This window comes from Solenopsis invicta, chromosome 13, assembly GCF_016802725.1.
Source record: "Solenopsis invicta isolate M01_SB chromosome 13, UNIL_Sinv_3.0, whole genome shotgun sequence".
Lineage (NCBI taxonomy): Eukaryota > Metazoa > Arthropoda > Insecta > Hymenoptera > Formicidae > Solenopsis > Solenopsis invicta.
Window position 1 is genome coordinate 6082345 of NC_052676.1, and position 23657 is coordinate 6106001.

A 23657-nucleotide genomic window follows, 5' to 3' on the forward strand; every position below is an offset into this window, starting at 1 on the left:
TCGGAGCACGGATGGATTACGCGCGCAATCGGTTCACCTGAAAAGAGAAGGGCTTGTACCCCGCTGAAAATTTCGGTCGTCCGTAAAGCGTTCTGTTTCGCCTATACGTGTCAGACACGTCGCTCGTTCGCCTCTCCCTCTCACACCATTCTGCATCCACACCCCTTCCTTTTTAATCTAGCTATTGTCATGTTAATGCGCAGTGTTAGTTTCATGGGAGGTGAAGAGAAAGGACACATTATATCGCGAGAAGAGGGTCACGTATGAATGTAATGCGTGAGACCGCGTGCCGGTGTGTGCGTGCGTGCGTGTGCATGAAACGTATGTGTACGCCATAGAGAGCCACAAGAACTGCTCCAATTCGAAGTGGGAAGGGTTTGTTTTATGAGCACTTCAATTCCGCAGAAAGCAATATATCGCGAGTAGGACCTGTACCGTAATAGAGATTTGCGCATTGTCTTTTCCTTCTGAGACTTGTATTATAAAATTAAAGGGACACTAATATCCGCAGCTTTTCCTGCAATACTAAATTTGAATTTTTGATTTATAATAGGGAGAAGGCGAAAAAGTTATAATTCCCAGTATTTTTACTTCTTTTATTGTCTTCTTTTCATAAATTATACATAAGAAAGATTTCTAAAAATTTTTATAGCCCAAATCTTTCTCGACACTGTACAAAAACTCGAGCTCTTTGAAGAAGTGTCGTGAGATTTCTTGGAAAAATCGCACTAGCTATTTATAGCAGGGTAACATTTATAGTTAGGGTAACAATGTAACATTTAACATATTTGGTGTTTGATGTATTCTAGGATACATCCGGCTATTTGGTCCACCACGTACAACACTCAAATCTCTTCTTCAGCCTTTTGTTCAGCCATACGTACCATTGTGCGACGATCTGTGCATTTTTTCATATGCTCTTTTGTTGGATTCACTTATAGTTTAACGCTTCATCATCAGACAGTATCGTTTCAGCATCGTCTATTCGATTCCTATTTTCCCTATTCTTCGGGATTACGAGTTTTGTAAATCTGCTTCCGTAACAATAGAAATTTGCGGTGTGTCATATATAGGTCTTTGATTGTATCCGATATTGAAGCGTTAGTAGAATGTTCCCATGCGGCGTTAAATTTTTGTCAGTTTCGTTAGCTTTCGAGAAATTAATATCTGAATTGACTTGTTAGATACGTTCGCAAGAAAATGAATCGGCTTTGATTTACTGATTTTTAGTATTTAAGGCCTTTTATTGAATGTCGTAGACGTTATGTATTTGCGTTTATAATGAGTCTTTTTTAATATAATTTGCTTGCATGAAGAAATGTTATAAAAATTTTATCAAGAAAAATATGTCATAATTTAATAATAATTTGTATGGGTAGAGAGAAAAAAAAATATTGGATAGGATTCTTTATAGTTTTGGGGAAAACTTTTCATTGGTATCATTACTATATTGGATGTTTATTATTATTATTAAATTATTAATACTATATGTAAAACTCTTTACTTCTTTTTTACTATATAAAAGAGAGAGAAGAACATTTTTGTTTTGAGAATATTTTTATTTTTGTGATACATATAAATATTAAAATGAGATTATATTTTGGACAAACATAATTTGTTTGCATAAAGAAATTTATATAACTTTATCAAGAAAAATATTTTATGATTTAATAATAATTTTTATGGGTTAAGAGAAAAAAAATATTGGATTTAGGATTTTTTACAGTTTTTGGGGAAAGGTTTTTTATTGATATCATTACCATAAAATGCTTATTATAATTATTAAATTATTAAATATAAAATCACACAAGAAGTATCATCATTAAGATCCAGTTATGATAGAATAAGACTCATCTTTACTTATTCTTATTGTGTCTTTAAAGATTTTATATTTTTTATACATGAAACAATGATTAAATAAAACGTGTTAATTTTAATTTAATTAATCTTTTATATTATTTTTTGTGTGTTTACTTGCAATGTTATAGATAAAGAAATCTCGAGAACTCTTCCCATTCTTTAATTATTTATTACTAAACAACTGCAAAACTTGATTGCTATTAATTTTTGTTGAAAATAGAGGACATACAAGTGAAATAGATTTAATTATACGCGTACATTTTTTAACAATATAAAGGAAATTTAGAGTTATGCATTTTTTGTGATATTGAATTAATAAGAAAGATTTTGCTTTCCTTTTTTCAGAATTTGCTAACTCTTTGTTGCTTGAAACTATAGCAAATGCAATTTTATAAAACGATCGATTATTCAACATACTTTGTGCACCGTGCTCTTCTTAGTTCGCTTTCATCGTGATTCAATATAAAGAGCAGCTCCCGCAATTCTAAAGAGACTCCACTGCGCAAAAAGACTTTGAAATCGCTTTTTTCCTCGACCATCGAGCTATAACGGATTTAACAAGGCGTGTCAATGCGATTCACGATGCTGCACTGCGATGAGACGCCTGCCTCGCTGAATTCGCGCGCGGTCTGTTCCTCTAATTAAGTAAATGTCTAATAGTTGCGTGCACTGTGGCAACGGACAATGTTCCGCAGTTTCATCTCTTGTTTATACTCGGTACGTTATTCATGAAACTGGCTCCAGAAGTCCGTCTTGTCGCCGGTGCTCAGTTTCAGGAATTGATGCACATCCTGCATTGCGATCCTTTAACTGCTGCACAGTGACAGCAAGAAAATATATTTCGCCGTTATTGTTGTTAGCACTACAATAATTATCATGTTTATGTTACAAAAATTAATTAATTTTGAGAAATTAATAATAATTAATAATTTAATAAAGTACCTATATGTTTTTTTTTTTTTTATACACAACGAAGTTGTTACGAAGTTAAACGAGACAAAATTTTATATTCGATTTTTTGAAGTTTTAAAATTTCAGTTTTGAAATGTCCATTATAGCATCGTATATTTCTTGAATAACATTAGTTACATACATATCGAGAATTGCATTGACTCTCATTTTAACCATTGTTTTTTAACAATGTGAATCCTATTAAAACTTATTTTATATTTAATTTTGTAAATTATAAATTATAAATATTTGCAATTTTAGTTTTTGTTATTGCCGCGAATATTTTGAATAATTACAGTTACCACATAATTTTTATTTCTACGTTTGTCTTATTATTTATATTAAAACCTATGCATCTCAAAGAAGCTTAAATAGGCTCCGAAAGGTTGATTTAATAAAGACATGTAACTAGGAAGATTGTCTCAAGATTGACGGTTGAGATGAGAGGAGTGAGAGATTGTTTGCTCTTTCTGCAGACGCGTGAAGGAGGAAAGTGAGAATCTTGTACCTTTCGTTACATTTCATGCGTGTAGAAACACTCACTGTACGCTTCGTGAGTATACTTTGAGAGATAAATGGTGACATGTAAACGCAGTAAAATAACGCGCTTCTCAACTTACAATTAGATGGAAGATGTTTCTTACTTTATTTTAGAATTTAAAATAAGATGAAAAACACTTTAGATTTTAAAATGAGGTAGGAAGCTTTTCATCTAAAAACAAACACTTATTTTCGCGTAATAATGTACAAAAAGTTATTAAATACTCTAAAATATAAAACAAAAAAGAATTATTTTCTTAAGTTTTAATAAATTTTTTTTTAATCCAATGAAATTTACGTATTAAAATAATTAACCAAATTATTATTTACCAAGAAAATATTACAACCGATGTACGTTTCAATTCACGCACGAACGAGAGAGAGAAAGAACGAAATTCAGTCCTTTTCAATGTGAGATTTATCCTCACTCTTCGAGCTCTCAGTCTAGATTTACTATAGCAACCTGATCAATTGGAATGTGGTCAATGTCAACGTGGTCAAGGTTATATCTTTCGGGTTTCGTTCTCCGTCATTCACATTACAAATGTGCTAATAATATTCATGATATTCCTCCCTCTCCTTATCTTGCAGCTTTTATATTACGCAGCTAACGGAAATGAATTGAAATGGATAGAAACAAATTTATTTTGACATTTTCAAATTTGTGCTTCAGATTTTTCTAATCCTTTCGAATCCAAATATAATATAACGTAGATATGAATACGTCCAAATTTAACATGATGAATAGCTCATTTTGTAATTTAATTTATTTGAATTCATCAATAATATAATGAGATTTACATCCATCCGAATTCAAAATAATGAATAATAGCTCATTTCGTATTTCACTTCACTTGAAATTAAAAATAATACAATAGGGACATAACTTTATCCGATTCAAAATGATAAATAGCGCATTTGTATTTCAATTCATTTGAGTCCATTTAAATTAAAAATACTTGGGGCGGGACTTGGATAAATTGAAATAAATTGTAATTAAAATTAATGTAATTGAAATTAATTGTAATTGAATTTATTTGAAATAATATCCATTTGTTAGGTAAGATGTGTTCTTTTTCCATACTCTAGGGCTGAATTTCTTGTACGATTTATCTTTTTTTCTTTTCCTCTCTAGTAAAATAAATAAATAAATAAATAAATCATGCAAGAAGTTAAGTTAAAAAGGACATATTTAATTAATCATAATTAAGATTGGCTTATCGTGTTTAATAAAGTGACTGTCTGTCATTCAAATTATTTGAAGAAACTCCACAATAAGTTCAAACAAACGTCGAGTGTTTTACTGTTGCCACTATCAAGCTAATTTCGGCATTCAAGTTATTGCTTCGACATCGTTCCAATATTAATTTTCTTATGGAGTAAAATGCAATTTTAAGTATGTTTTTAGTAATCATTTAAAACAATTTAGCATTGTATTCAAATTCTTTTCTGAGTGTCCCTCAGATATTTTATCCTTGTCTAACATTTAGTAAACGCTTGTGGGACACTCTAGTGGAGGGGAGACGCGAGGGCGGGATCTGAACGCACCTCTGGGAAATCACTTGAGGCAATTGTTTTTTGATATAAAAGTTCAAGCACGGTGAGAGTGTATGTTATAAATTCAAAATAATATATGTATATGAGTTTTTGAATGAGACGATTTAAAAAGTATTATAAGCTCACTGCAAATCCAAGTGTGTAAAACGTGTAGTTACTTTTTACCCATTTGTACGCATTAAATTAAATTTATACGTGTAATTTTTGTACTTTTTACACGCTTAGACGTGTATCAGCATTAAATTACACGTCTAAGCATATAAAAAAGTACATGCACGTAAATGCGTAAAGAGTAACAACATAATTTTTAACACAAAAATACACACATGGATTTTCAATGCAGGAATGGCATTACAATGCAAATTTAAGTGTGTAAAATTATGTAGTCGCTTTTTACGCACTTATGCGTGTAATTTTTTTATGCTTCGACGCGTAATTTGATATTGATACACGTCTAAGCGTGTGAGAAGTCGAAAAATTACTTGTATAAATTTAATTTAATGCATAAAGATTACAAGTGCGTAAAAAGTGACTGTACATTTTAAACACTTGGATAGGCAGTGCATCAATACCTATATTAATATTTTCATTACAGTATTAAAAATTTGTATCATTTTTCTATAAATATTTCTTTTTATTTCTATTGAAAAGAATACTTGTATTTAATTTTTATAATACTTATACAACATTTATCATCATGTGATAAGCTAATATTATAAAAATGGAATATTAATTTTAGAACAAAATTGGATGGGGGGTCTGAGTCTTTTCATGTCTTACGCGTAACTAACAGTGCAGCACGCTTTAATTTCGATGGGTGTCGTACGTTTATCGTCACGTTATGTTATCACACGAAACGGAATTGTGCCCATAATAATCGTATAATTTAGCGTGGCCTGGCAGTCTCTCTTCCCTCCATTATAATTAACTGCTCATTCCTTTCGCCTTTGCGGCGATATTTCCGCAGCGCGCTTTGAAAGCCGCGCCTGAAAAGTTTGCCATGCGTCGCGTCGCAATGCGTCGCGCGCGTTCACGTATGTTCGTTGCGTAAAAGGGGTGTACCTGCAGGGTAAACTCTTGAACTCTCGCGCGCGTTCTCGCGCGTATTTAGTTATCGCCGTCACCTTTCCTCAATGCCAATTAGCGTTTGAACTCTAGCATCCTGTACGCGTCGTTTGCTACGTTTTCTTTTCTTTCCTGAACGATTTCTACGTTTTTCCTCCTCCTTCTCTCTTTGTCTCACCCCTCTTTTACGCTTAATAAATAATTAAGTGCTTAATAAATAACGTTTCTTTTTTTTCTCTCTCTCTCTTCCTTCTTTTTTGGAGAACATGGCAAAGTGCACAGAGCTCTGAATTTTAAATTCTCAGTTGACTCTTGATAATGCGCGGCTGGCAGGAGAAGTCGGCGATCAAATTAGAGAAATTAGCAACCCTTCCGCCATCGTGCAAGAGTAATGCTCGCGCGTTAATTTCCAGAAAGTAGGAGGGGAGGTAGCTTTTAATCACAGCTTTTTTCTTCTTTTTTCCCTCGGTCAAGTGAAATATCGTTAGCCTTAATAAACTCAACCGGATACGGAATAATATAAAGAAAAATGAGATAAGAAAGAGAAAGAGAAATCGAAATAAGGAGATTGAGAAAGAGAGGGAAAAGAAGAGAAATAAAATATTTATAGTATACTAAAGCAAAACTGTACATAAATGTTATAACGGTATCCACTGTACTAATAAAAAATTTATTAAAATTGGTTCAACGGTAAATTTTATTATCATAATGATTTAGATTTTATAAAAGAATAATTTGAGATATTAAATTATTATCAGAATTTATTGTAACAATAAATACATGTACATTGCATGTACCTTAGTTATACTTTTTAAACCAATATTTAAATAAAAAAATTGTTGTGCAGGTAATATAAGTGATATACAGTAATTCAGGAGAAAATTGAGGGAAGAAATCATTTTGATTATGATTTCTTAATAAACCCTGTTAGAAATTTTATGCATTTTTGGAATAGTTGCCAGACGGTTTTACTACTTTTATCTAGTAACTGACAATGAGAAGTGAAACTATTGAATATCTTCATCAAAATGTAACGCTATGTGCCCGCAGTCACTCATCACAAAAGATAAGCAAAATTTGAATCTATTAACTGAACAATAACCGGACAATAAATGAACTATTCAATTGATTGGTAACAAGTAAGCCGGAAAACCTAATCTAAGTTGTCCATTAATATTAGATAATGTCTGGGCGAGTATCCACATATATTTTTATCAGATTGTCTGCTAAAGTTTGTGGATCAATCGTTACATGCTAATTAATTTATATTTTATTGTTAATACTTTCTCAAATTTAACATTCAAAACTCAAGTGGCTTCTCTTTGTATGATTAAGAACCATTAAAAAACGCATACAATAAAATGAAATATTTCAAAGATGAAACATTTCGAGCTTATAAAAATTTCGCAATTTTGAAATTTTTAATAAAATTTCTAGAAAATTTGGGAATTCCCAGAAAATTCTTTTATTTTACTGGCTAAACGTCCTGTCCCTGTAAGATCGTCAGTTTGACTTACAAAGGAGGAACTCGATTATAAAATTTAACGGCACAATTGTACTTCATAATCGACTATACTATTCATGAGAACTGAGAAATGATATGAAGAATTGTCGCGGTGTTATAATAACGGGTATTTATCACGTTCAAATCGTGACAATGAAACGAGTCCAACAAGTTCTTCCGTTTTCGACCGCAGATATTCTTTTGTAGCATTAGAATGTATCTCTGTCCATGCTTTGTGATAATTTAAACACAATCTTAAAGCTTCCAACGCTTGAAACGAGTTCGACATTCAAAGGTATATTATCTACTAAAGAAAAGAGGAGTGTGCAAGTTTGAAGAATTCACGTTTTTCATCTATTGTCACCAAATATAATAGCTATTGGTCACTGAAATCCAGGTGCGCTTTTCCCTCTGTTCCTCATCATTGCCCATTCTCCATCTTTTTATCTTCTTTTCATTGTTCCTTTCAGAAAACTAGCTGCAGTTCACAGCTTTCAGAAAAACTTTAGTTTCGCGATCAGCGATATTTATAATTATGTGTATAAAAACCGCTAAAAATAAATAAATATTCAATATTAGTTGAGAGTCCCAACGGAGAATTAAGATCTTTAAGTGTTCGTCGTATCTTGGAAAATAGAAACAGGTTCTCTATCACAAAATTTGATTTTCTGGAAAATATGCTGTGGTAGCAATTGCTTTCAACAGAAAGAAATAGATTTGCAACTGTGTTGTAAGATTCTTTAATATGATTAATTTATACATTCAGATCTGACAAGAACTAAGGGTAAGAATCAATCTTATCAAAGACTCTTACAATAATTTCAAAGCTCTTTTTTCTGCTGAACACAGTCAATGCCTTGTACACAAAACAGATTGATGAGCGTTCAATAATTCTTCACTATGATTAGTTTTAAATAAATTAGGTAACTAAATAAATAAAATGTTTGAATACCCGAGTTATTAAAAAATATTATTTGTGAAAAGTTGAAAAGTGAAAATACCTTTCTTACTATAAATACTTCTTACTGTTTACTAGCACCATCTCATTCAAGAAAATCTTTAAACAGATTATGATAAATATAACTGACGTGATGACATCCGAAATAGTCGTATTTAGAATGTTGAAGATAGAAGGAAAATGGAAAGGAAATTGTAATAGGTTGTAAGATAGGAAAAGAGAAGGATCATTAAGAGTGGAGTAAGCAGTTGATCATTGGGAGATAAACATCAGGGAGAAGATCCGTCATTTTGTCTGTTAAACCCATGTCTTTGGCTTTTTATGTAAATCATTTTGGTTTTTAGTAAGCAACCTTTTCTCAATGAGCAGACAATACTTTTTAAACGTTTTTTAATGTTATTTAATAAAATTTTCTGGGGACATTAAATTCAATTACATTAATTGAAAGCCTCATTCAAAGCCTTTAAGTTAGACTATAATTAAAAAAATTAATAACTAACTTACTTCTCAAAATTACATAGAAAGTATTCTTCCTAAATCGCTGTTACCTACAAAACTGAAATTTAGCTTTTATAAAAATGCAATGAACACTAATGACTAATAATCATCCTACGATATCTAAATAGACTGCAATGAAGTAATTTTAACGGTTGCTCTTAGAACTCAATTGTACGAATTGTACAAGATATTATATCTTATTACTTCACACGTATCTTCCGATTTTTTCTCGTCTAATATTTAATTACTATGATAAGTACGTTTGCCATAAATTATTTCTGACGAACGGATTTAATGAGTAGAAAGAATATTGAAGCTGAAAGCGTTGGCAATAATTTTATTCTAAAGATGAGATAGTAAAAGACGGACGTACAAAAAGAAATTTATACCATAGTTAGTAATAATAATTCCTTCTAAAACGTACTTTACCTATTGTTACTTATGAAAATAGCTTTATCTTTTGGAATTATTTACTGGAAGAACCCGTAATCATAAGAGAACTCATAAGAAAATAATTAAGACGATAAAAATGTATGATGCATTGCTAAAAGATGATGCTAGTAACCTTTGTCGCCATTGTGGCATTAAATGATTTTGCCATTTCTCAAAATGCAATGGATAATTTAACACGTAATGAAATAATGCTGTACCGTGATTTTGTTAGGAGAATCCAACTATTAATTCTGAGTTTAGTTATGTTACCATATGGCGCTGACAAAGATGTAATGCAATTTTGAATAGCACACAAAATTAGAGATACACCTCTACTGACAGACTCTTCTAACGATTATTTAACAATAATTAACCATTATATAATCAACTAACAACAAATCGTCGTTCCTCATCTCGTAACGTTAAAGATTTTGCACAGATTCCGCTTGGATGAATGCGCATTAGCGGCCAGAACGTTGTGAGAGCAGTTGTAATTTTCGAGAAGAATCGAGATTTTAAGCTCGATGCTCCAAAGTAGCAAGAATAAATTTGTTTAAATCAAGCGCGCCGCCATCCATCCCCCACCGACTGATAAAACCTCCTCCAACCGACCGTCGCCTCTCGTCATTCACTGTTGACGAGTTTGCGTCAGAATTTTTATTGTACCGCGTACTGGGTATGCGCTTGGCGAGTGTGTGATGAATATAAATCCCGCCACGGAAGGGAAGGCGAGCTACGTCAACGCTGATGAAACAAACGAGTTTCCTCCACCATACTCTCGTTTCCCGCAGGGGGTGGCCGATGATACTCAAACAATGGCGACTACCTACCATCTCCCTTCCCTTCCCTCTCCCCCTACCCTCCTCCTCCACCACCTCCTCCCTTCTCTGTTCGTGGCGTTTATAAACGGAAAAAAGTCGGCGCGCCGCGCGTCAATGGTTTTGCTGGTGGTTGAAAAGGCGCCTATCTTATCGCCGCCAATCCGCGCTCGGCATTTCGAGCCGAGTTCGCGGCGCGTCGGAAAAAGGCGAGACAGCCTGACGACGGCCGAGATACGGTGCGACAAAGCGGTGTAATTAAATAAATGGTCGCGTTTAGCGGCCCAAACGAGAGCGCGCTGTCGTCTCCGTCATTGTCGACGGGGGATGTTAATTAAATTAATCGAGACCGCACGTCGCGACGGGAGCAGATTATTTCTCCTCTCGTCACGGCATTAACGCAGTTCTCTCGCCGTTCAACAGTTGAAGATTAATTGTAATAACATTACAATACTATCGCGCGTATGCGCATGACGCGCTAGAATTTACGTGAGAACATTTGAGAATCAAGAATCGAATTGGAATTATATTAGGATTCGCATCGAAACGTCAAGATTGAATTCAAAAATTCAACTTGTTACAAAGGGAAAGTTTAGAAATTGAAACGCGGTTCTTTAATTACGTAGATAGATTTTAATTTATTACAAAACCTAACAATTTCTATTTTACGTCAGAGAGGACGTTAGTATAATTGCAAATTATTGGTGTTTAGAAGCTACTGGTCATTGCGAAATTTTATAATTAAAAATTTCGAAAACTTGAACTTGCAAAAATTTAAGAATGAGATTTTTACATTAAGTGATTCGAGATTTAAAAAGTCAAAAATTTAAACACCGGATACATTTCGAAGTTAAGAGAGAATTAAATGTAATAGTCCGCGCACAATTCTTTCTACTTCTGTTGACTACAATAATGGAAAGTGTTGGCAGTCGGATTTAATTTCTCATTGGACAAACCGCGATTGTTCTGGTTACAATAATCGGAGATATGTTAAGTCTGATTGTCGCTGAAGGGGCTCGCAATTGCGTTCTTGCACGTCGTTTTGGATTTTCTCCAAAACACGAGCGATCCAACTCGCACTCGAGCGCTACGCCGCGCCGCGCCGGTTCGCGACGAGACAGGTTACGCGAGGGGGAGTGGGTGGCGGGAAAGCAGGGTAGGGTTTTCGTACAAAAGCACGAGGGCCTTCGATCGACCAGTCATCTATGCAACAATGGCGCTGACAATGGGCAGCGGGCCAGCACTGTTTCATTAAAACATGCATTGAATTCGAGAGAGCCGACGAATTGGCTGAAACCGAGAGAACCCGGCAGGAACCAACTTCCTCTCCCTCGTCCTCTCTTCTTCGGTGGAGGACGGCGGTCATGTCTGATTGAAACGACGAAAAGTCTGTTCGACCCTTTCCAGCGTTGTTGTTATTCTGTTCGTATGGCGCGCAAGAGGGAAAAAAGGAAGGGACGACAGGAAGAAAAAGTGGGGCCGAAAGAGCGTGATCGAAAGCGGCAAGACAGGTTGCCTGGGTTAAATTGGAATTGTCATGTGAGGGCAAGCGAGGCGAATTAAAGGAAAAACAACTTGTATAGGATTGGACTTAATTGTGAACGACTTTCCGACCCCGCCCATTCTGTCCCATTCTGTCCCATTCTGTCCCATTCTGTCCTCTCTTCCGGGAACGGCATTCGCCGGAACCTTTGCCGCCACGAACTCCATGGTTTGCTTTCGCGGATAAAGTCGAGTCGACTCTCGAGGTGAACAAGAGGGAATGTGAAGAATCGGCGACGGGACGAGGGATGGGTGGATAGCTGGTATAGAAGGGAGTATAGAAGGGCAAGCTGAGTATAGAGGGCTATCGAAAACTCTTCTCTCTCTCTCTCTCTCTCTCTCTCTCTCTCTCTTTCTCTATCTCTGTTTCCGATAAACCGGTGATTAGAAAATTGTTGTCTGCTTGGTAGAAGGCAACTTTGTCGCTACCTTCCTCTTCCGGGAGGCAGTATAGTTCTTTCTTCCGCAAAGAGCAAACACTCGGACATCTGGATAGACCTTCTTCGAGTAACGTCCAATTAAGACCCAGAGTCACGCGACACGCCAACTAACATCTTGGCGAGAATAAAGTAGGACAGTGGAATTTATTTGGAAAAAGAAAAATGCGTGCGTTGCAAAAGGAATCGACGAATAAGAAGGAAAAGGAACTTTCTTCGTACTTTCAAAGACTTACACCTTCTGGCAGCAAAATTTGCGAGTTGAGAAGATTTAAGATAGCAACAATTTCGAGAAATCGAATTGCTTTGATTTCTACGTTTCAACGAAGAAAAATTTTTTTGCTCTTGACAAACAAAATTTTTGAATGGCACTTGCGAGTGTCATGTAAATGCCACTTTCGGAGTTAAACTCTCAAATGAATGTGAGCTCGATGTTAACGTAATGGCGCGGATTCGACCCACTGTCACGGCAGACGAGGACGATCACGGGAACGTCAAGATGGAAGGCCGTTCGTTCCGCGCAATTTCCCTCGCGCGTCGCGTCGAGCGCGATTGAAAAAAGGCGACTGCCAAAGGGGGTGAGGTAAAAGGCGAATAGAGAGAGAAAGAGAGAGAGAGAGAGAGAGAGAGAGAGAGAGAGAAAGGGAGAGAGAAAAAGAAAGAGAAAAATAAACCAGATAGAATCGGTATCGCGCAGTGCTCTCGCATAGGAACAGTGAGAACCGCTTGATGATACGATCGCTTCCGCAAAAATCCCCAGACGCGGTGGTGACACGTAGGAAATTAAGAGATAGGATTTTAAATTGGAAAAATACACTGCCATTCCGTGCGTTCGCGGCGGGATGGTAACCGAGATAGTGACGAGCTGGGCGGTGAAGGGGGTGGGAGGAAGGTATCCGCGGTTGTGGTAGGGTAGCTGGAGGAAGTGATATGACGATAGAGGGAAGAAGAGGTAGAGAAGGGGCGAGAAGGGAGGCAATGAACCAAGCTCTGTAGTAATTAACGGTTTAAATTGGATCTCAGTTGAGCGGCTTATTGGCGATTGTCGGCCATCCGAAGACGGCGTAGAACAAAATTGCGAACAAAATTGCCTCGGGCCTCTCGAGGGTGGCGACTCGCCGCACGGTGGGTGTGCTGCGCGCGTTATATGTGGTCGCGGAGGAGAGAACGGAGCGAGGACGTCCAGAGGGGGCGGCATTGTCAAACTGTCTTGAGAATTGTCCGCATGTCGACAAAGCCGCCTCGTTTAGCGTCCTGGAGAAGAGATTGCGAACGTCGAACGCATTAGCGACAGCGAATATCGATTCCGCCGATAGAGCGAAGGATCAGTACAATCGACGCGAACTTAATTCTCCCTCTTTCTTAATTGTCCCTTTTCCTCTCGAATTAATGTCGATATATTTCGCGGATTCATCGCTGATTGCGTTAATTTATTCCCATGCTAACGAACGATCAGAGAGATCTGTGCCGATTCAGCTTCAGACGGCTGGCCGGAGAAGAGGAGCGGCTCGGCCGCGCATCTGCCTGTAATCCGCAGTGAGACCGTTCGTTGTTTCGCTGATCCCCGCATTGTGATGTCGCTTGTATGCTGCATTGTTCCGCGCTCCGGCACCCATTGTCCGTGGATTGTGTACACCTAACAGCGCTGCGTGCCCCGGCCGCTGCACTGGGCGCTTCTCTCCCCTCCCCTCCTGTCCCGTGCCCCGCGCTTCTTTTTCGTTTCTCTCCACGCTCTACCCTATACCTTGATCGTGAAATATCGCGAAACATTGGTCTTCCCTCGGAACAAACGAGCACCTCCGCGCGGCGTCTGCAGGACTGTCGGAATTCTAATCTTGTTAGGGCAACAGAGAGGCTCTCCTCTTTTAAAGGCGTCCCGTTTCGCGACTGCAAGCAATTTCAACTGCGGTTCCGAATAACAAAGTTGTGTGTATTAATAATCGCGCAACAATAGCGCTGGCAGACACATGGATACGGAAACACTTCGGGTCCTCTTTCTCCCACGCGAGCGGGAACGATTGCGTTACTCGTCAGGCACAACGTGACAACGGCCGGTGACAATGGCCGACTTGAAATCGGATATAACCGTGGGGTAAGAAGACTCGCGACGGCAAACAGCGGTGCGGACACGGCGAACCGAATACTGCAAATACAGCGGGTGGGTGCGTTATTCCCACTGTATCGAGCGGCGACAATGGGGGACAAACTGCATGCTTGTTCGCCCGGTAATACCTCGTTGGGTCGCCGAACAGAGCCCATTCCCCATTGTCGATGCATCACCGGTCTCTATGTGCGTATATATACACCCATAGACCTGCGCGCGCCCGTACATTTCGAGTAGATACGCGCGGACAATGCCATTAATCCGTGATTGTTGCTGGTGTGGATATTAGCGGAGGTCGGATGGGGGCGGGGAAGGGGGGGGACTGCGCCACCGGCTCCATAATGCTGAAACCGGCGGCCGGCTATGATCTTTCGGATTCTTCAGGAATCGGTCCTCTCGTGTCTTCCTTAATTGTTTCATTTCCTTTGTAATAAAGCAGTGAGATAAACCTAACGGATGAGAGGCTAGGGAGAGGGGGAGAAAGAGAAAAAAGAGAAAATCTGAGAATGGAGCAGGGAAGATAGATACTTTGTGAATAGAGATCAACAGGCAGAGAAAATGGATAAATTAGAAGGTCACATGTTGGGGCGACAGGTTAGTAGTCGAGTGAAGATATTTATTACGAGCGGCAGAAAGAATAGAACGTCTTCCATTAATTTTGTGTACTGCTACCGTAGTATTGAAATATCGGTGAGTAGCAGTAGCGAAGTTACAAATCGAAGACGGGAGAAAAGAATAAAAATTATATATCGTGCGCGACACTTTGATATCCCTGATGTATTTGATTCCCGATGTGGGAGATTCTAATCTTTCCCGACACATTATCTTCCACGCCCAATCCTCGTCCCATACATCAGCCCCCCAGCCCCTGTCCACCGCCCCCCTTCTCCCTCTCTCTTCGATTCCCGCGCTTATTTATCCGATGCATTCGCTTTGTGGGATTGAGAGAGGCGTCCCGAAGTGAAACGAGCTCGTCTCGGGCTGAGTGGATCAGTCCAGACTATTTAGTGGCTCCTAATCGTTCCGAATCGGGGCACAATGGCCATGCTCGCATCGTGCGACACATGTCCCTTTGTCGATGCACGATAGCGATGCACCCCTCCTCTCACTTGCCTGGCTTCTGACCATCGGCAACTGGATAAGACAGCGCGATTCAATCGAGTGGAAGTCCAGGACAGGGCCCAGGACACGGTAGCGATTATAGTCTCCTGACGGGATACCGGAATGCGCGTCGAGCCGGTTACTTTACGAACTTTTTACAACTATCGGCTGCTGCATACAGTTGCATCGGGGGGGCCCAGTTTGATCTGAACAAAAAAAGTTGTGCTTGTTATCTTTTTATGCTCGATCAAACGTGCAATCTACGCGTTTACGATTTAATCATTTTAATAATTTTTTTTTAATTTTGATGACAATCTCTGTCTTAATAGCTTCACATATTAATTTAATCCTTATTTCATAGACTATACTACACTACTAAGAAAGAAGGCTAACTTGACTAAATTTTTCAATTTGATTTTTTTTTATTTCAAATATTTATACATTTAGTTCAAACATAGATTTTATAAATACTAAAATAGAAGAAATTCAATCAAATTGAAAAATATAGTTGCAACTTTTTTTTCTTAATGTACTGTATATTCTGATTCTAATATTATGTACTGTATATTATGTTTTCATATTAATATGACAAAAAAAATATGAATATTATAATGGTTTTTTTATAATGGTTTTTATTTTTACAAATTTAGAATTAAATCTTTTTTCGAATGAGATCATAGACATAGAAAAGATAAACCGAGCATAAAAAGTGAATTCTAAGGATCACATAGAAAAAAACGGAAGACAGCTAATAATAAAAAAGAGAAGAATACTGCTTGAATCAGTGAGAGAAAAAAATACTGCTTTCTGTTTTTTTTCTACCTGATATTCACTACCTGATGTTAGATACGTTCAATCTATTTTTATTACATCTATAGCTAAGATATGACGAATAACATATGAATAACGATATGAATAATTATTGAAATAAAACTGTATTACATATTATTAGGGTTGGATAAGTTAATGCATTTTTTAATCAAATTAAGTTAAAGTTAATGGTTTATAAAATTAATTTAGTAAAAAGTTACATAAACAAAAAACTACCTAGTTAAAAGTTACGTTAAGAGTAAATTAATTCCAGTTAAATTAGAAATTAATTTTGAAAATCATTATTTATATTAAATTGCAAAATCGTAATTTTTTAAAGTTAAATTACTCAAAACAGTTATAATATGGATCGCCAAACAAACTTAATATTTTATTTGTAAATTAAGTTTGAATAATATAACAAAGAAATTTTATTTCTTATATAGGCATGTATTTTTCTTTTACAATTTTTTTTTATACATAAATTTTTAACTTGGGGAAAAAATTAATGAATTAAAGTTAATGCGTTTCAAAAATAACTAGTTAAAGTTCCAAAACTAAATCATTAAAAATTAACTAACACTAAATTAAGTTATAAGTTATCAACTTTTAATTTTATTAATTAACTCTTTAACTAGTTACTACCCAATCCTGCATATTATGTATTATTGCGTTTAAAGTGCGAAATCTTAATCATTTGAACTTAATTAGATCTCATTCTTTTGAAATTTAGATTCCGTAATTAGTTACGGGGCGAATAGTCGATTATTATGAGGCTTTGTTTCTCTGAAATTCGTTAAGCGACCATCGGAATCGATAGACACTTAATACGAAATTTTGCGCTGCTGATACCAAGTCGAAGCCCACCTTTCCCCCGGTCCTCGCCAGCGCGACGGGACCCTGAAATATTCGCGAATGCATAAAGACGTGAAATATGGCCGCATGAATCAGCGCGTCCTCCTGCGGAGTGAACGGGTCCGCAAGAGGGTTTGACAATATCCTCGCGGCGGCATTCTGCGCGGATTAGCGCCTCGAGATTTTATGGGCCATTTTGTTTATGCACGGACGGGGCAAGGTTGCCCCGTCGCGCACACACGCGTGGTACACACATGCCTGCGGACAGCGGACGCCGCGTGGTCGTCGATGTCGTTGTCGTTATCGTTGTCGTCGTCGTCTCTGGGACTTCTCGTCCTCGAGAGGCCTCCGCGAAACCACCGCGAGGATTTAATGACACGTTTGTTTGCGAGACTTGATCGCATTAACACCTCCGCGTCTCTCCGTTAGGGAATCCTATTGCCCTAACTTGATTAGGAAACGGCACTTCTTGGAAGACGGAGGTATTCAGAGGCGGAGAAAGCTATATAATTTATTAGCACCGCGTAGTTAAGAGCAATTTGAATTGGAGTTAGTAATTAATTAGTAATAAAAGAGCACGTATGCCTGCGCACCTTTCTTCTCCTTTAGAGAGATTACGTCATTCAAAAGTGAACGTCAATTGATACTTGAAAACATTCAGATATTCAAATTTTCTGCGAGCAGCGGGTATACGAGAGATTGCATGACGTAAAAGTTCCAAGTAATGTTGCTAACGTCTCACTTCAAACGTCATATTAATAATCATGCGGACGTACGTTTTATTTCTGCCGGGATGCCGTGCCGTTTCTTCAATTATACGTGTTTCTCAATTCACCGCAGAAATTCTTTGGAAACGCGAACGATGTGTAATGCCAGCTTGTAAACAGCGCCGTGTATGCGCTTTGTGCGTCGCATAAAAGCGGTTAATCTCTAGGACTGGTTTGGACACAACGACAGGTGCATAATTTTCCATTTAACGCCGATGGTTAGGCGATGATACATACGTTAACACGAATAATCGTCCAGGTTAGATTGCATTATTGGAAGTCACGAGTCCTTACTCGTTGCCTTGCAGCGCAACTGTGAAAGAGAAAAATTTATAAATAAAAATAAACGAAAACGTGCGTTTTCCGTCTTTACCCCCCTTGGCCGCGTGATCTATACGTGAAACGAAATTAATTTCGTACGCTTATAAACGCGCCCGGAAAGTGTCCCTTTGATGAGCGGGGGAAGGGCCCTTGCGGAGTCATCCGCTCTAATGTAATTCTCACCAACGTGTAAAATTCGTCACGTACTAATGGTGGCCGGAGAATCCCGTGAGATCTCGTGTATCCACAACGAATTCCGTGAGCGATGGCACTGGGTCCCGATTCAACGAAATTCGTCACAAAGTCATGAAAGTTTCGAGCTACAAGAATACACGGTTGGAAATTGCTTTCTAAACTCTCTTCACACATGCTTTATTTATAAAGCTGCTTGCTTTATAAATAAGTTCCGTTATAGATAATTACTGAAGCATTTGTTCTAAAGCATCAGTACTGTCGACAGTATTTAATTACTTTGTTCGTAACGATATATATCAAATCATTAATTTATTAATTTTTTTTTAAATACAAAAACTTAGTTTTGTTAAATAAAATGGAACTGAATTTATGAATCAGTCCAATATTACGTCAATTTGACTAACAGTTTTAGATTCGTAAAAGAATCGATAATTCCGATTTAATCGAAACTACAACATTGCGTGAAAGAAGCAATAAAATTTTTGCATAAAGAACGAATGTTCGAAAATTTTTAGATTTTGTTTTAAAATACGATTAAACAAAGATTTATCATTTTTTTAAATTCCAATATTCTTAAAATTTAAATTAATTTAAATTGTGTATATCTGCCATTCTCAATTTGAGAGTCATAGACTTTACATTACAACCTTTCTCGTAATGTTGTTTTTACGATTGCATTTTTTCACCTCACCGTTATAGGATTAACCCACACTTTTCGATACAATTCGCCTTCAGCTATATATCACCTTTGATCAATAATATCGTATACTTTACGGTCTTATCGCATAATAATATTCATCGTGTAAGGGCCTCCTCTTAGGATCGTGAAAGTTGCAGTAGAAAATGTCAATCGCTAAAACGGACAGTCCTCTCGCAGGAAAGAATCAGATGACAGGCGCGAGGTTGGAATAAACAGACAGACGGCGGCGGAGTTAATGAAAATATTTGTCCAAAAAGGAACGTACCGATCAATTGCTACAATTCCCCGTTCTCCCTCTCGTTCCTCGGGGGCATCGGGAGGCAGAGGCGAGACCGAGAAGTCCTTTGTTATCATCGGGTAAACATAAGACGGGAGCTCTCTCGGCGAGCGCGCCGAGCGCTAAGTGGAAGAATCATCGCGAGGGGATCCTGCGCGCGGCCGGACCCGACGTTCTAATGGTCATTATCATTAACAAACATTCTCGACGTGCCACTTGTTTGCACAGTCACGCGAGCACCGAGCTTCGGTAGCGACCGGCTCCCAGCCGCTGCTTTTGTAAACCCATCTCGGCTAACTAAGATCACGTTGCACCGACGGTTTGCGTTAACTAATCTCGGATGATCTGACCCTTTTCTCCGACATATTAATCCCGTCAAAACACTCGCAAGGAAAACAGCAAACGTGGTATACGTTCATAAGCGGTATCGTTAAGCCTCCGTTAATATATTGTATGTTTTTCATACAAATTTTTTCCACCATGGGCAGCAGGGGTTTCTTTGTAGCAAAGAAAAAAAGTTGCACTTGATTTTTTTTACTACAAAAAGACTCTTTTGTGAAGTTTGATAAAATATGTCTGTCCGCATGCCATTGCATCTGTTGTTTCACAATTGCGGTATCGATGCACGGTGATTGCACAATGTACTCTGCAAAAAAATCAGTTTTTTTGCCAGTCTTTTTATTCACGTAGAAATAAAATTATATTTTTAATTTTTTTTAATTTTTTTTTTTTATTATAAAAATATCGAAATACGGACTATGTGAGTAATGCTTGAAATGAAAGTGTCCAATTCAATTGTCCGCTGTGAAAAAATACGTTTTATCACATTATAACGACACAAGTCGCACAAAAAATTCATTAATTCTTTAAATCCATTAATTTCATTTGTTGTTATTAATTAAAAATAGCTGCTACGTTATATTAACAGTGTAAGGAAAAAATATATTTATTGGATTTCAGAAAAAGTTATTGAAACTGATAATGTACAATATTGAATTTAAATAGTTTTCCAATAGATTTTTCGCGTGTTTAATAGTATTTTTTCACATAAGGATAATCACGTAAATATAAGTCTGAAATGTGTGTCTATGCATAGTAAATCTAAACTAATCTCAAAAATTTATATTGCAGCTAGCAGAAACGAAATACTTAATTAGATTATTGAATTAGTTTTAGCATATAATTTTATTTTTTATATAGTCTCTAAGAATAATTATTAAAAATAATTATTAAAAAAAAAGATTATTATTATGGTTTTTTGGTTTTTTGTCGATGAAGCGAGGCCAAACTCGGAGATTTTTAATTCATGGCGGCTTATCTTAAAAGAAAACTTGTCCATATTTCTCTACAGAAATTCTTGGTAAAGGTTACGCAAATGTCGATACGCTCATCAATTTTTATATGACATTTTTGAAAGTGGGTAACCACTGTCCTGAGATTTGGGAAAAAAAGAAAACGGATTTTTACGGTTATTTGTTTTCCTAAAAGAAGGACAGAAGCAAACTGCCGGAAACAAATGGCAGTATTTCTGAAAACACATTTTTAATTTGTCACGGATAATTATCGTTCAATTGTTCAAACTGTGCAGTTTTTCTCAATTTTCTCATTTAGAAGATTCATAGATGATATATCATTTCTATTGTTTGTAGTTAACCTCCTGTCTATGTACTGGACACGAGTGACTCATACTGGTTTTTTTTTCGTCTATAGAAACCAGGATTTTTATTCAGTGGATTAATAACCCTGCGTAATAAATACAATTGTAATAATCTAAGTCTTTTTGACGTAGTGTCTTTAAAAAGAGTTTCAAAAAGTGTTTTAAAAAATAATGAGAAAATGTAGATCAATATGTGAAAGCACTATTAATTAAAAAGTTTTAGCTAGTTCTTAGTGTTAATATATTTCCTTTGTGTAATTCTATTTAGAGAAAAAAAAGTGAAGAAATTTTGTTCTTTTAAAATAATTCAGTAAATACCAACGCGAAACAATTTTTATCAACACCAGTTTGTTAGTTACAGAATTCTACCAGTCATCCTATAATTAGAAGTTCATTAGTATATACATAGGACGAACATAATTTACAATTATTTACTTAAAAAGGAATAATTTACAATTATTTACTTAAAAAGGAAAAAGGACGAGATATCATGGTATCTCACGACCCTCGTCTTTCATTTACATTTTTAAACAAAGCACAAAATCTCGCGCTCTCTAATAAATTTTCCTCTTGAAACACACAGTTGAACAAGAACAGTAATTATCACAATATTAAGACTCAATTAAAAAAATTATACTAACGAACATCTAATATGACAATAAGAAAACGCTTTTTTCCTCAAAAAAATTGTGAAGAATTCGTTGTGAAAAATTTGTCTCTTACACTTAAAGACTTTGAGATAAGTCCAATGCCTTTTTTTTCGAAATCCGGCTTTTGAACATAGTATCACATTATGGAAAATAAGGATGATATATGACTGTAATACATGAAAGGACACATCCTGTGCATTACGTACAATCTCGGCAATTGGAAACAGAGAAACGCTCGCGCCACTCGGGACAATGAGAACGCGGTTGCGTCAGAGACACGAACAATCGGCGATCGGTAATTAAAATCTATCCGTCGTAATCGCTGCATAATTAAGCGATTGGACGCAATGGATCGCGGCAACGTTATGTATACCCCAAATCGCGTTCGTGAAGAAAATCATCCTGCAGAAAAGCATTCTGATATCCGATAACGCGAAACGTTCTTGCGCTGTGCGCCGGGAAGAGAAGCGCGGGCGTGGGAGGGTGGACAAAAATGATACGTGCGACATTTCAAGCGAGACTACTAATTAAAAGAAACCAGTAATTAATGCTAATTGGATGACGTCTGTCCCCGATTACGTGCCGAGAAATGCATTTGCGTCGTTTTGAGTGATATCTCTTATTCTGATATCCCTCGACATCGTCGACTGACGAAGCTCGAAGCAATCAGAAACAAAAGGATGCGGCTTAGTGGTAGATAAGTATCTACCAGACAATGACATGATAGAACTGCATGTTTTCTCTGTGCTCGTACTCTGCGAAAGTGAGTCAAGGAAAACTTTCTACGTCTTTTGCGCACAACCAATTGGTTTGTGCAAAATATACAGAAACACTCCAAGAAGAAATGTATAATTGTAATAAATTTAGATGCGCTGTTTCATCTCCTTGATTAGGGTAACTAATTCTTAATAATTTTAATATTACGTAATTTTATACAAAAATCAATTTAATACTACACTCTTAAACTCTCAATATACATAATCAAAATCCGCGATGACAGCCGCTCAGGAAGTTAGTGCAGCGAGAGAACCAATCGGAAAAGCAATGCGGAAAAGCAACAATATATTCAGTATATTTGATATATTCTTTACGTATCTTTTTTTTTAAAAAGTGCATTTTTTAAAAACGATTTTAATTGTCCATTCAAATTTAAATAAAAAATTGTATAAAGAAATTTTAAAAAGTTATATTTTATTAATATCTATTAAAATATATATATGAATAAAATTTATTAAGCTACATAATTATTCTTTAAAATATTAATTATTTTGATTGCTGCCATAATTTTTATTGTACTTGTATGTTACAGATTTACAGGATCTGAGAGGAGGAGGAGACCCTTGGAGAGGCATCTGGCCCCGGCGGAGCAACCTTGGGGTAAATATAATTTCTTATTTATATAAATTTAATAATCTTGCTTTCTTTTATTCGATCTTATCGCAATAAATTAAAAAAAACTTACTTAAAGAAAGAAAATTATATTTATATAAAATTTTATACACACCCAGATAGAAGTTACGTTTAAATTGATGAAATCGCTTTTTTAACTTGATTTTTTTAAGTTGAAGTAAAAATACATTTGAAGAAAAGAAATATTTGATTTCAAGAAATGACGTCATTAATTTTTCTGAAAATAAATATATTATTTGTTTCAATTATTTTATTTTATTTAAACAACTAATTGTGTAATTCAAAGAAAGTACTGATAAAAATGTAAAAAAATAATTTAGTTGTTCTGATTTCAAAAATATGTTTCTTCCATTAAAAAAAAAAAAAACAAAATTGCGTTGCACAACCAAACTGTTTCTTTAGTTCTAATAAAATGAATAATCAAAACATTTTTTCAAGTCAAAGAAATTTTTTTTTAACCGTATAGCAGTGCACGAATTTCTTTGAGTCAAACAAATATTTTTTTTACTTAAAGAAACTTCCCTTTGGGTATATAAGAATTAACTTTTAAAATATTGATTATTTTGAGCGCAGTTTTAATTTTTAAATCTTATGTTCGTGTGTTACAGTAATCATCGTAGCTTTGTGGCTGATTAACTCCGCTCGTTG

The 23657-nt window shown here is 36.3% G+C and overlaps 1 long non-coding RNA gene across 1 annotated transcript in view; it reads left to right on the forward strand.

Moving 5' to 3' along the window:
• Window positions 1-23657, forward strand: part of LOC105201370 — a 151909-nt gene extending 128252 nt beyond the window's left edge. The window contains exons 7-8 of the long non-coding RNA XR_851027.3: window positions 22909-22976; window positions 23618-23657. This is a non-coding gene — a long non-coding RNA (uncharacterized LOC105201370). The remainder of the gene's footprint in view (window positions 1-22908; window positions 22977-23617) is intronic.